The following is a 14,341-nucleotide window of genomic DNA, read 5'->3' as shown; positions in this document are numbered from 1 at the left end:
TGTCCTGATTGTTCACTGATTTCACACCAGCTGTACTGACAAAAGAATTGTTTTCATAAATACAGCAGCTGATCTACAGCAGCTGTCCACCGTGAATTTTTTTAGCCCATGGCAAATGTAAAATAAATTGAGTTTGCCTAGCCTTCTTTCATGCTTACTTAAATTACGCTGCATTTGCCATGGGCTAAGAGCATTCAAATAGATATTTATTGTGGATTTGCCAGCACATGGTAACTTCTCACCCTGCAGCAATGTGGCTGCTTGAGGTCTCAGGCAGAGAAGTTTTAATGTTACAAGTTCTCACATTAAGCAATAAAATTAATAAACAAATAAAATGTTAGCATTATTTTATGGAAAGTGGATACAGAAGCTAAGCTGGCCTGAGATCAAATACAAGACCATTTAATTAATGAATAAAGGTAGGCAGAAAAGAGTAGGTCTCGATTTAGAAATCTTTTAAGAGATGAAGTTGCCTTATTTAGATTGTCAAAGTCAATTTTGAATGATTGTCCAAAACTCCAAGTGGCATGCTTTCAGAAAGTTTGATTATATTGCCCTTACAGAGAGTATAAGTTCCATGATTGCTTTCTGACTTTACAAAAGTGGTCTGACACCTTGCAGCATATCTTTATCCATTATTGTACTAGAGTAGAAGCTTCTCTAAAACTCTAAGATGTTGCTTGACCTTGATGCATCTGAGAAGACAACAGCCCTAATTTTATGATTTAAAAATCCAGTAGTGTTAATTGAAAACTCTAACAGCAATTGACTAATCACAGAAATGCTTCTTTTAGGAAAAATTTGCAATCAGGAGATTTTATGTAGACTTGTGAAAATCCACCATACCTTTTATGTGAGATGGATAGGATAGGATAGGATAGGATAGGATAGGATAGGATAGGATAGGATAGGATAGGATAGGATAGGATAGGATAGGATAGGATAGGATAGGATAGGATAGGATAGGATAGGATAGGATAGGATAGGATAGGATAGGATAGGATAGGATAGGATAGGATAGGATAGGATAGGATAGGATAGGATAGGATAGGATAGGATAGGATAGGATAGGATAGGATGGGATGGGATAGGATAGGATAGGATAGGATAGGATAGGATAGGATAGGGTAGGATAGGATAGGATAGGATAGGATAGGATAGGATAGGATAGGATAGGATAGGATAGGATAGGACAGGATAGGCTGGGACGGGATGGGATGGGATGGGATGGGATAGGATAGGCTAGGCTAGGCTAGGCTAGGCTAGGCTAGGCTAGGCTAGGCTAGGCTAGGCTAGGCTAGGCTAGGCTAGGCTAGGCTAGGATAGGATAGGATAGGATAGGATAGGATAGGATAGGATAGGATAGGATAGGATAGGATAGGATAATTTGGCTGGACAAGACCTAAAATGATCATCTAATCTAACGGTCTGACCAGTTCAGGGAGGACCAAAATAGATTCTTTTCCCCTTTGCACACTAATGACATTACTTTTGTTTTGTATCTTGAGTGTGCAGTTTAATTAGCTTTAAGCATGATCAAATATATGGAGATCTATACTGAAATTCTTGCTTATTTAACCACTGTTTATAAACAGCTTACAGAAATTTGATGAGTTCTAAAGCAAGACAGCCTTTATCAATACTGCTGTTTTAAAATGCTACCCTTTGGCTAATCTCTTTAAAATTGGGAAAGTAAGAGTAGATAAGGAGAAAAAAAACCCCAAATCTCAGAGTTTCCCCTAGATGCCTAGTAAATTGCGTGGTGAAATTCAAGCCAGTTAAAAGGTTCTTTGCTGCAAGTGCTGACATTTGTTTATTCTGAGTTATGACAAACCAAAGACTTATGTTCACCTACAGAGAAACTTCCTGGGCTATTCCTGGGTTTAACCAGCAGTGTGTCTGGTGATGAAACAAGCAGTCTATTGCACAGGGTTTTTCTCAAGAGTAAAATGATGAGACTTTAAAGCTTCATCAATGTACTTCTAATATTTCTCCTTTTAATACTGAAAAATTAAGTGGGGCTTTTCCCATAAATTTTTAGTTCCTGTTTTGATAAATCTTAAAGCAGACAAGATTTTTCTATGTTGTTTCATACTGCTTGCATTTGGTATGTAGCACAGCTTATCTGCAATACACTCATTTCACAGCTATTTTTACTGGGGGAAACCTATTAAAGCAGTACATTTTTGAATGTTAGGTTCAAGAGAGGGATCACTGTCTTTAATCCTCACAGAAGTCAGCAGTGACTTGGGGTCAATCAACTTATTTGCCCATGAGGCTTGTTATCACACAGAGGTGAATTTGTTTTCTCATGAAATACAAGACTGAAGCTCTCCTTTTTCACCAATACAAGAGACTTAACTTGGGTTGAGGTTAAAACTCTCTGTATCTTGAGTAGTATAAAATAGCTCAAGAATCATCAGAATATTCTTAATCTATAGGTACTTGATTTAATTTCTAATAAATTCTGCAATTTTTTATACAATTCTTGGTCACTTTTAAGGGAAAGACTAAAGTCTTCATAATTTAAAACGTATATAAGAGAATCATGAACAATCATGAGATAGTTCATAAGCACAATGTGCATTCCTTTTAAGCTTCACAATTTTGTGGCATTCAGTTTATCTAAGACTTTGTTTCAAGAAGAAAAGGTCATCATTTACAAGAGGCATAGATCAGCACGTGTCAAATAACACGAACAGATCCTGCTTATCCTAAAGAAATGTGTTTCCTTTCCTGAAAATCATCTAGTGCACTTCTGCCACCAGGCAGTCAGCCGGGGGCTGACCCTGCAGCTGAATCAGATCCTTATTTCACCAACCAACCAGCAAACCCCTTTTTTTTTCACTCCAGCTGACCAGCCAGGGGCTCAAATCCCCACACAGTGCAGTCCAAGAAAGGTAAAACCCTGAGGAGAATTCACTTCTTGCTGAATTAACTGTAAATTGCTCAAGTTGTGAGAAACTCCTTTGCAAACCCGAAATATCACACTGTTAAACAGGTAAAGCTTGTATTTTAAAGAGAGCAGTGACACAAGTGGGAAGCTGAGGAATTCCAGCCATTGAAACCTGCAGTCACTCCTGTGTTTGGAGATGCGGTGTGCTTACCCCTGCTGCCCTTACAGTGCCTTAACTGGATGATAGATACCTATCAGCTTTCCTCTACAATTAAAAGCCACCTGGCTAGTACAGCAGCCATGCAAAACTCACACATTTAAACATTCTGGAAATTGAAGAGGTAGCCAGGGAATTTGCAGTATTTACTTAGTTTTCACCTTAGAAGCAGGAAGAAAGTCTAAGCTCACAATCAATTTTGGGAACTTCTTTTCTGTGACACCTTCTTTGCAGATTCTAGTAGCAATTCTCCAATATGCCTAAGCTTTCTTGCTCAGTTTTCAGACACCTTTTGCTCATGAAATCTCAGTTTTTCCATCAACTACCAGTTTATATGTCTCCAGAAATGACATTTACTGTAAACAGATCTGGATATTTTTCAGCTGTAGTGACTTGACTTTAGCTGGCTGCCAGAGACTCTCTCACCCTCTCATCAGCAAGATGGGGAGGAAATAGGATAGAAAAGTTCAAGGATTAAAGTAAGGACAGTGAGATCAGTTACCAATTGCCATCACAGGCAAAAGAGATTCCACTTGGGAAAATTAATTCATTGCCAACTTAGAGGAGTGCTAGAGTGAGAAATAAAAACAAACCCAAAAACACCCTCTCCCCAGCCCTCCTTCTCAGTCTTAAACTCACTTATGACTCTTCTTCCTCCTCCCCCCCGAGAGGCACAGAGGTGTGAGGAATGGGGCTGGGGGTCAGTTCATGATGCTTTGTCTCTTCCACTCCTTCCTACAGCCCAAGTTTGGGATCCTTCCCATGGCAGACAGTCCTCTCATGTAACTGAATAGGAAATATAGGTAAAATGAAATTTCTGATCAGAAACCCATCTGTTCTGAGGAGCAAAAGTGATATAGAGTAGGACTTGGATAGACTGGCACTGCCCTAGAAATAAAAACTGGGAATTTTGGAGTAAATTATAAACTACCAAATATTCACTTTGAATGCTACTACAGAGAAGGCTCAATTCGATGGAAAAAAAAAAAAGAAAAAAAAAGAAAAAAATATAATCAGCTTATATGAGTGAGAAAAGCATGGCTGCATACCGGTGGGAAGCAGGGAAGTCCCTCCCTGCCTTTGTAAGTGTATCCTGAAGAAATCGCTAACCATGGCAAAATCTCGGCTTTGAACAGATGAGACGGAAGAGACAGATGGACCTGAAATGATCAATGAAACACAAAAAATAAAAGTCAGAGGCAAACAAAAAAAAGTGAATCAGAGGCAAAGCCAGGGTTTCTAGTTCATATTGGAATATGGGTTGTGCTTATACTATACTTCTGCCAAGTTTTACCATAATAACTTAATTAAAATATTTGGGTTTGGATTTTTTGTTTGATTTTGGGTTTTCTGTTTGTTTGTTTGGTTGGTTTGGTTTTTCTGGGGGGGTTGTTTGTTTTTGTTTGTTTGTTTTGGGGTTGTTTGTTTGTTTGTTTGTTTGTTCAGCAAGTATTAATCCAGAACCTCATGGGTGTCAAACAGGAATGCAGGGGTGTGGAAAAGTGTTGTTCTGGGATTGCCCAGGCAGGGAAAATCCAGAGACAGGAGGTTGGGCAGGCAGCAGGAACAGAGCTGTCATGATCACATTCCCCTGGACATGGCTGCAGAACCTGTTCCACCAGAGTGAACAGCTGCTGCCACAGCAGGATCCAAGGCAGCACGGTGAACCATTCCAGATGATGCCAGTGATTACAGATGCATCTCCAGCAACCTGAGAGTGCCACTGTCTTAGCAAACTTCAGGACATAGAAATTGTTTTGGAGGATTTAATGGCATCACACACGGATAGAAGCACACTGAGAATCATGTGTGATCACTGCAAATGATCATTGTGTAGGCTACATACCAAAATTGGAGATACAGCCAGTATTCTTCCAAAGACTCTGGAACTTAGGTGTATAAATATCTACTTTTATTTTTTTAAAAAAAAGGGATAAAATATTTGGGCACTGGAACAGCACAGCACCATGTCTGACAGAATTCAAGAACAATTTAGACAATACTCTCACGTCCTGTGCAGGGTCAGAAGTTGTATTCAATGATCCTTGTGGATCCCTTCCAACTCAGCATGTTCTGTGATCCTGTGACTGCCTTTAATGGCTCAGCTGTCTGTCCTGCTTAAAATGCTTCATGACTTCACATATTTATGTTTCTTTTCTCCTTTTTTTTTTTTTTTAAGGACCTCGGAATGATTTTTGACAAACCTTTTGTACAAGTAAATAGTTCAACATACACATTAATGCCTTTGATATACTGCAGGAGTAGAAGTTGATTTTAAGTGGATAAACTTATGAATTGAATCAGACTGTTTAATTGAAGGCAGCTTTGAGCAATATTATTGTTGTTGTTGTTGTCGTTTTTATTGTGAGTCTTTGCTCCTAATGGTGATAGAGTCAGATGTGGGACCAAAATTTGTAAATGATCAAGTAATCAGGAAACTGAAATCCTATGTTGAAATATGACATATACTATTATGTTACTCTCAAGTTCCAGAGTTGAGAACGAGGAACCCATCTGCAAACAATTTGTATACCCCTGGGAAGGGATGATTAAGACATTATTTGTTTTGGCTGCAGTCTAACCTCTCCTTGCAGAAATCATATGCTTTAAACACAATCTGATGATCTGTTACCTCTAAAAATCAAAATAGTTAAAATAATATTTATGTGGACAGTGGGAAGATAAGCATTCAAACTAATTTATCTTTCATGGTCCTATTTATTCAAGGTAGTTGAAGATAGAAGCTCTTTTGTTTCTGCAGAGGCAGCAAGAAGCAGATTTCATTCAGCTCTTGGTATATTTGAAAAGAAATATTTCTAGAATCTCTGCTAATTTCTTAACAGTCTGCTCAGCAGAAATTATTCTTGCTGATTCTGTATGCCATTATGATGGTTTATGGAGTCACTGAAATTAATCCAAAAGTCATTTCCACAATTTTTTAATTCATTTTTTTGCAGAACAAAAACTACTGGTCCTAACAACCTGATCTATACTTTCTCTCCCTTTTCTAATGCAAAATGAGAAGAAATCCCTCACAGATACTTTGATTTTATGTGTCATATTGCTCAACATGAAAATAAAATATTATTAAAAACTATTTGAAACTGAAAAGTCAGCACTTACTAGAGCCAGGCATCTATTACACTGGCATACCTACAGAAAACTTTCATCACAACTTAGAATATCTGTAAGAGTGTAATCACTCAAATATTTGTGTCTCTGACTAGGTTTATTTCAGTGAACACAGTTTACAGCAGGTGAGGCTGCCTGTGGTGGAGAAGCTTTATACTCATATAGTGCTTTCAGGATTTGGATCTGTATGGTGAACATAATCATTATCTGCCAATGTTTCTGTAGCCAGCCATCACTGTCCACACTATTTCTTCTTGCCATGCTAAGCTTCAACTCCCTGCAGCTGTGAACTAAAAATCCTCCTCGGGAAAGACCAGAAATTTCCCATTGAATAGTGCAGAGTCCAGTTTACTTCATTAGGAAAATACTGCAAATGTTATTTCTTCACTATTAATTGCATATTGGAAAGCTTTGTACCCAACACACTTCTGTACCTTCCAGCAAATGTCTAACTTTTTCTGTAATATTATTGGAATAGTTTAGAAGTCACATGGAGACTGCTTGCATAGAGATCAATTACTGTAGATCTTAGTGGAAAATTTTGCCAATGACTTTAACACTCACTGACTTCAGTACATGTTTCATAATTCAATATGCAGTTATTTTTTGAAACAAGGCTGTATTTAGAAAGAAATGAGTCATTGGTACTGTAAAGATACCAACAAGGTGTTCATTGGAGAAGAGAATAAAAGAATTTGATGAAGATGTACCAATTTAATTAGAAAATCACCCCAAGAACAGAAATAGACCTGTTTTAAAATGTCCTTCTCATTCACAGTCCATTGGGATCGATAACATCTAATAAAAGACACAGAATGCTCTAGAAAGTGTCCCTAGGTCTGCCTGTTGTTCATGTACTGCCAGTATCAGTGAATGACTGCTGGCTGGTTTTGCATGTCTGAGTATATTTTCTCACTGAATTAGTGAAGAGATGTCAGTGGATTTACAAAATATATCTGTCTCAAAGTAGTTCAGTGTTCCTGACAGATCTGAATTCTTTTCCATGCCTCTCTGCTGTTGCCAGCATGAAATAATATGAGAGTGTTTCATCTATGGGCATGAAGACCCAAGCACAATTAGTTAATAAGTATAGATGAATGCAGCCATGTATGAGCTATTACCTTAGCCCATAAGCTTTTGGCCATGCAGATGAGTGCCAGGGCTCTGGACGTGCAGTGCTGTCACATTTCAGGATTCCAGTGCTCTCAGTCTTAGAGGCAATGCATTGCCTGCACAGTCCCTACTGGTGTCTTTTGTTCAGTTGCAAAGTCTTTTTCAGCAGTAGGGAGGAAGCTGTAGCTCAAATATTCCCTGTGCAGGATTCTTCATGGAATACTGACTGTAGGAGGGGAAATTTACTTTGCTAAACTACATCAGTCTTCTGAACACAGCCTTTCTGCCCTCTGCCCTTCATCAGATCACAACACGTAACCCAAACTGAATAAAGCAATGCAAAAGATCATTTTTCCCTGCAGAAGTGATGGATGCTTACCAAGGCACTGCTCTGTGTTTTCAGCAGGGTTGTAAGAGTAACTGGCCCCCTAAGAGCCATGAGCTGAAATGTCTCAATCCTTTTAAGACCGTCTTGCCGTTTAAGAGCACCTGAGAGTCCCGGTCAAAGTATATTAGCAACTTGATTAAATTCCTCTCCATTTCTCTCAGACAATGCCCTTAACTGCTTCTGTTGGTTTACTGTATTAAAGGCTCATCAGAGTTATGGCTCCTGACTCAGAATTAATCACCCCTGGAGGGCTCTCCCGGGGTTCGCTGGCGACGCCACCGCGCTCCTGCTGACGTGGTGTGTGCAGAAGGTCAGGGTTACCTTCACTGCCTTGGCATCTGTAGGACAGCAGCCCTACCCCAAGATTTTTGAAGTGCCAAGTATATGTACAATTTGGTGCACGAGAACTGTCTCATTTGAAGACATCAATGTGTCTTTAAGGCACCTACAGCTTCACAGATCTGTTACACTGTCAAAAGAGTGAAATCATTATGCACTGTACAAATTTTAATTTTTAATTTCATTACTATTTAAATTGATAGTCATATCCACTGATACACTGGTAAAGGAAAAAGTGGGTGCGTTTATCTGTTTGATATTTGCACCAGTGAAGAATTGGTTATCACCCAGATTAGATATGCATAAATTCTATTTACTTACATTTAGGCTGGCTGAACCTTCAGCTGCAGCAATACAAAATGAATGAGAAAGCAGACCCGTATGTTATAATTATAAACTAAATAGGTGCACATAAAAAAACATATATGGTACACTACCCCGATGAGAGGGTAGATGTACTTCTACATGTCATGAAAGATACATTTCTTTTTGATAACCATTATTTTCAATTCCTGATTTAGCCTGTAAATGTATCTATCTTATTCAAAATATATTTTCCATTTAAGTCTTCAGAAAAGATGTATGATGAACAAGTTTATAGTTGCTACATTATTTGGAAAATGGTTTGGTCTTCCACTTTTTAGTTTCTAAGAACAAAGTGGTTTCCCCCCATATTTCCCAAACTTTTCTTTGTTGCTTATCTTTTTTCAGTCATGTAAATGTATTTAATAATTAATCATTTGATATAAGCCAAAGTGATTTTTTTAATGAGCAGTAGCACTATTGCACATTGTTTTATGCTTTAGGATGGTAGGTCATTTTTTATTTATTATTTGCTTTCATAATAAAAGGGTTTTTAGAAGAAGAGATGTTTATCAGGACAATTAGTGACCTGGGGTTCTTTTGGCTAGCAAAGCCAGCCAAAACAGGATTATAACATCCCAGCATGGCTTCAGTCAGCTGTGGGCTCAGAGAACACTCTCCTTTGCCAGGAACATCTGGCTTTTGAGAAGCTGGTAAAAAGTTTGGGATTTCTGTAATAAAATCCAGAAATTAATTACAAACCCAGAAGTAACTTCAATGGCTGCTTTTTTGAAGTGGAAGCAGTTTCATTTTCCTTAGGGGATAAATAGAAGGACTTGCCAGTAGAGCTGGCCTAAACAAATTATTCAGTAGATAAACACTGATGCAGCTCAGAAAAAATTGATTCCACATCCTTGTCCATTAATCTACTTCATAACATTAACAAAGGCAAAGAAATTCTGGTAAATACAGGTAAACATAATTCTACAAACACCAGGAGTTTTGGTTTTAATCTTGATTTACTAAATATGTTGGCATCTTTAAAGTACAATCATAAAGCAAGGAACGATACTTTTTAAAACATTGCCATTCTAGAAAGAATTGAATCCTGTTCTGTAAGTGTAATAGTTACATAAGAAAAGCAGTCACAAAATGAAGCGGTTTTATATTTTTTTAATTCTCTAGGGAGACTCAGCTAGCAGTTTAAATAGATGTCTAATGTCAAAGTTATGATTAGTTTCATAGAGGGTTTATTCATATGGTTTAGTTCTGTATGCACTGAAGAAATTTGCTGAATGGAAGTCAATATCCTGTGCACACAAGAACATCCATGCTGATTCTGTCTGTGGTACAGGTATTATTACCTACACATTATAGGTAAGACATCTTTTGGTTTACTCTACAGTGCATTATGTCACCTCCAAAATTGAATACCTTTTTTCGTGTGTTTTTTTCAAATAACCTTAAATAATAATTTTCAAGCACAAACGTAGCTTCTTGGTAAAAAACAAAAACAAACAGACTTAATAAATTGTCTGTGCATACAGATGAATGATTCTGCAGTGCAAAGATGTGTGAGAAGTAGCAGTAAAAGCACCATCAAGTCCTCAGCACAAGGGAAAACTGTTCTTTTCCCTGTGGGTGCAGGGGTTTGTCCTTGCTGGGAGCTGTATCCTTTTACCTTGTACTGCACAGTTATCTGGTAACTGTTGAAATGCTGGCTGCAGTCAGGTCTTCCATGTGCAGCTGGAAAGCTGCAATTTTGGTTTTCAACCCCAGAAGGCTGCTAGGTCACAGTGCCAGTCCTGGGCATGGGAGGGGGGACAAGCAGCACGAGGAAGAGCAAGGTAAATGTGATTAAACACATCATTCCTTAAACGAGATTGCAACTCTTGCTTGTGTAGGGGTAAAGCCTCAAACACCTGAGTGAAATATATAATCAAATAGCCTATATGTTAGCAGTAGCTTGTGAGTATGGATCTGAATTTTGATTGTTTTGTTTGTACCTTATGAGCATGTTCACCTGAAAAATTAGATGTCAGCTGTTAGCAAAATTCGGGTTCATCTTGCAGCTGGGTGAATGTTTAAGTCTGTTAGCTTTTTTTCTCTAAGTAATAGAAGTGTTAAGAGGAATTTAGTACCCAGAGGTATTCTCTCCACTGTTGTTTTTTCCCTTGTTTCTTTGCTTACCCACTTTTCCATACACAACATAATTATTTTGGGGTTTTATTTCCCCACAGACTCACAGAATAAAAGTCAGTAAGCAGCCTCCTTGCTGGAAATCTGTATATCCTTAATTTGCATAACAGGGAAAAGGGTTTGTGGCATTTCAGTAGGAAAATACCTTATGAAATATTAACATTTTGAGAGTTTTGAAGAATTACAAATCAACTTCTAATTAACTCTCCCAAGAAATACTATATTGTGTGATAAGCATAACTCCAAGCTTCTTAATGGTACATTCCCAACATAATTCTTATCATCCCTGTTTTCATCTCATTTTTTTCAGGTTTTCATTTCTCCTCTGATCATTCAAGTTGACAAAGGCTCAGTTCAGCACAGCACTGGATTATTTCTTTAGCCAGTTGCACTTCACTCTGCATAAATACCCAATAATTTCCTAACCCTGATGGAATGAATGGCTCAATGTCCTTAACATAACCCTGATGTAACCAGGATTAGAGTTTAAAGTCTTGACCTGGACCATCAAAATCCAACGAGGAAGTAGAATTTATGAGAGACTTTGATAATAAAACCAGTAATGTAGAAAAAGTAATGCAAAACAAAACAAAAAAGCAAAACCCCCAGTAAAGTATAGAACATGGGAAGATTCTCCAAGATAGTGAAATAGTGAAATAATTATCTTTTTTAAGGTAACAGCACCCATTTTAATAATTGAGGGATCGTTTCCTATTTCATCATAGCAGTACTCACCTGTGTCTCGAAACATGTATTGGAACCTAAGTCATAATAAAAATAGATGTAGTATATAATAATGATATTAATAATAATAATATGGGACTAATACACAATAGAACAATAATTAGAACAGGAAGTAAGATTTAATAGTAATATAACATGGAATAAACAAATTTCAGGCTTTGTTGTGGCACTGGAACTCCACCAGTTACAGTTCAGATTTTGAATCTCTGGAGAGGAAAGAATAATTCTTCTTTCCTAGCCTGTACTAGTGATTGTTGGAGGAAATGACTGATGATAGCAGTGTGTGGAATCATGTACAAATTGAGTAACTGCAGTACAAGCTGCCACACAGAGTACCAGGCTATGGTTATGAACTCTCATGCTGTATTGCAGCCATTTAATGGTGTAATACACACCATTTGAGTGATGAGGACAGGGTGTTATTTGATGCACATGCACTGACACAGGGCCCTTTTCTACTTAAGGCAATATTAGAGGACTGTTCCTGTGGTTAGTGGCAAAGGGCAGCTTGAGTGGGGGATATAACCAGCTCCAAAAATACCCATTAAAAAGAATATCTTACCTCTGAGCATGCAAGCTTTTTATTTCGTTAGGCCTTTTGTGATGTTAAGGTGTTGAAGGTTTTCTAGAGGGGCACTGCAGGGATCCCAGGAGCAGTGTAAGGAGAGCAGCCTTTGGTGGCTCTTCTCCAAGAGTCTGGGGACATGAGGATCTACAACAAAAGTCCCATACTGGGCACACCTGAGGGGTCCTGAACTCCCTCGGCTGCATCCTCAGGTTAGCAGATAATCCATAGCAGACAAATAGCCCTTGTTTAAGGACAGAAACTCTGTCTGACTCAAAATCCTTGATATTTCTTTAAAAAATATATAGCATTGTTTCTGCAGACCCAGTGTTGAAAACGACAGATGTCACAGTGAAAGGGCTGCTGATCTGAGATTGCAATGTGGGCCTTTAAAGTAATAGGTTGAATTCTACAATACCTCCATTTTATCTCATGAACCCCTTTTCTTTGCTTATTCAGGTATGCACTGAATCCTATAGCAGGACTTAGAAGGTCAAGAAGCTTTATAGACAATGCAGAATAAGACTGCAAGTCTCACCATGTATTTACACATGTATTCTGCTAAGCTGTACTTTGTCTCAGGGAGTGGGGAGTAGGTTATCCTTTTGTTTGTTTTCTGTGATATGCCAGCATTGCAAAGCTCTGGTTCCAGCAGGTGATTGGCCTCCAATTCCAGGAGGTTTCCAGGGGAATATTCAGGGGAATATTTTCTATTTGTATTTACATACATTGAACCTGTGCTTTCGAAATAATTTTTTATCAGAATATTTCCTTCCTCTGGTTGTGTTTCATCCTTTGTAATGGCATGCTGACATGATTTGACAATGGAACCCAAAGGGACACGTACAGCTAAAAAGCAATTTTCAGAGAGAGAATAGAAAGCAAACAGGAACTTGCTAAAGCAAATCTTGATTTATATATTGCTTGAACTACTACTGAAATGAAAAGGGGGAAAACATGTTTAAGTCTTCTCTATTGCTATTAAATTACTTGAAGGTCTATGTATGTGAGCAGCCCAGACTCTTGCTAGCAGCTAGCATGTTCTATTGAGTACTTTTCTCTTTCTTTCTTTTTCTTTCTTTCTTTCTTTCTTTCTTTCTTTCTTTCTTTCTTTCTTTCTTTCTTTCTTTCTTTCTTTCTTTCTTTCTTTCTTTCTTTCTTTCTTTCTTTCTTTCTTTCTTTCTTTCTTTCTTTCTTTCTTTCTTTCTTTCTTTCTTTCTTTCTTTCTTTCTTTCTTTCTTTCTTTCTTTCTTTCTTTCTTTCTTTCTTTCTTTCTTTCTTTCTTTCTTTCTTTCTTTCTTTCTTTCTCTTTCTTTCTTCCTTCCTTCCTTCCTCCCTCCCATCCTTCCTTCCTCCCTTCCTTCCTCCCTTCCTTCCTCCCTTCCTCCCTCCCTCCCTTCCTTCCTTCCTCCCTTCCTTCCTCCCTCCCTTCCTTCCTTCCTTCCTTCCTTCCTTCCTTCCTTCCTTCCTTCCTTCCTTCCTTCCTTCCTTCCTTCCTTCCTTCCTTCCTTCCTTCCTTCCTTCCTTCCTTCCTTCCTTCCTTCCTTCCTTCCTTCCTTCCTTCCTTCCTTCCTTCCTTCCTTCCTTCCTTCCTTCCTTCCTTCCTTCCTTCCTTCCTTCCTTCCTTCCTTCCTCCCTTCCTTCCTCCCTTCCTTCCTTCCTTCCTTCCTTCCTTCCTTCCTTCTCCTTGAAATGGAGCATTCCGAAGGAGTTGTGCTAAGCACACAGAGAGCACTGCCATGTGATTATGAATCATTTAGTAAGTCGTACGTACTGTGCTTCTTTTGCCTTCCCTCATACGCCGTAATTCAGGTGCAGTTTACACTGCAGAGTAGCAAGTTACAAGCCAGAAAAGCGAGGACACGCAACATGCAAATATCTACTGAGGGGATGGGCCTGAGTATCAGCTGAGCATCTAGTGAGTGCAGAAACCCACGTATGGCTTGTATGGAAGAGGAAATAATTGTGCCATTCAAGGGAACTGCAGCCTCTCACAGAAACTTTTTTCAACCCCATTTACTACCTGAGAGGTACAAATATTTGCTACCCTACAGGACCTGAGTGACTTTGTTATGCATGGGCACACTATTCTTTCTGCACTTGTAGATCAGGTAGTATCACATACACCTAATGTCTGCCAAATTAAACCCCACTCTCCTACAGAGATCCACATAGTCTAGACATGGTACTTTTCCCAGTATTTTTTGAGTTGGCAGGGAAAAAAGAAATCTGTTAAGATCAGACAACTGTCTGTAAGCTTATAACTGATACATTTATCAAGAAATTTTAGTAGCATGGCCTATGTTGTTCTGAATAGTCTGTTCAGCTGTAGCTTGAAAACAAGCTTGAGGAGGAAAAAAAATACAAACCAAAAAAACCCCACCCAGTTTCATTTACGTTCTTTTCCTAAAGGAAATGGTTGTACTTAAAACCAACATTGAGATA

The sequence above is a fragment of the Prinia subflava genome, chromosome 3, assembly GCF_021018805.1.
Source record: "Prinia subflava isolate CZ2003 ecotype Zambia chromosome 3, Cam_Psub_1.2, whole genome shotgun sequence".
In the NCBI taxonomy this organism is placed as follows: domain Eukaryota; kingdom Metazoa; phylum Chordata; class Aves; order Passeriformes; family Cisticolidae; genus Prinia; species Prinia subflava.
The sequence above is the reverse complement of the archived record's forward strand: the minus strand, read 5'-3'. Positions refer to the sequence as shown.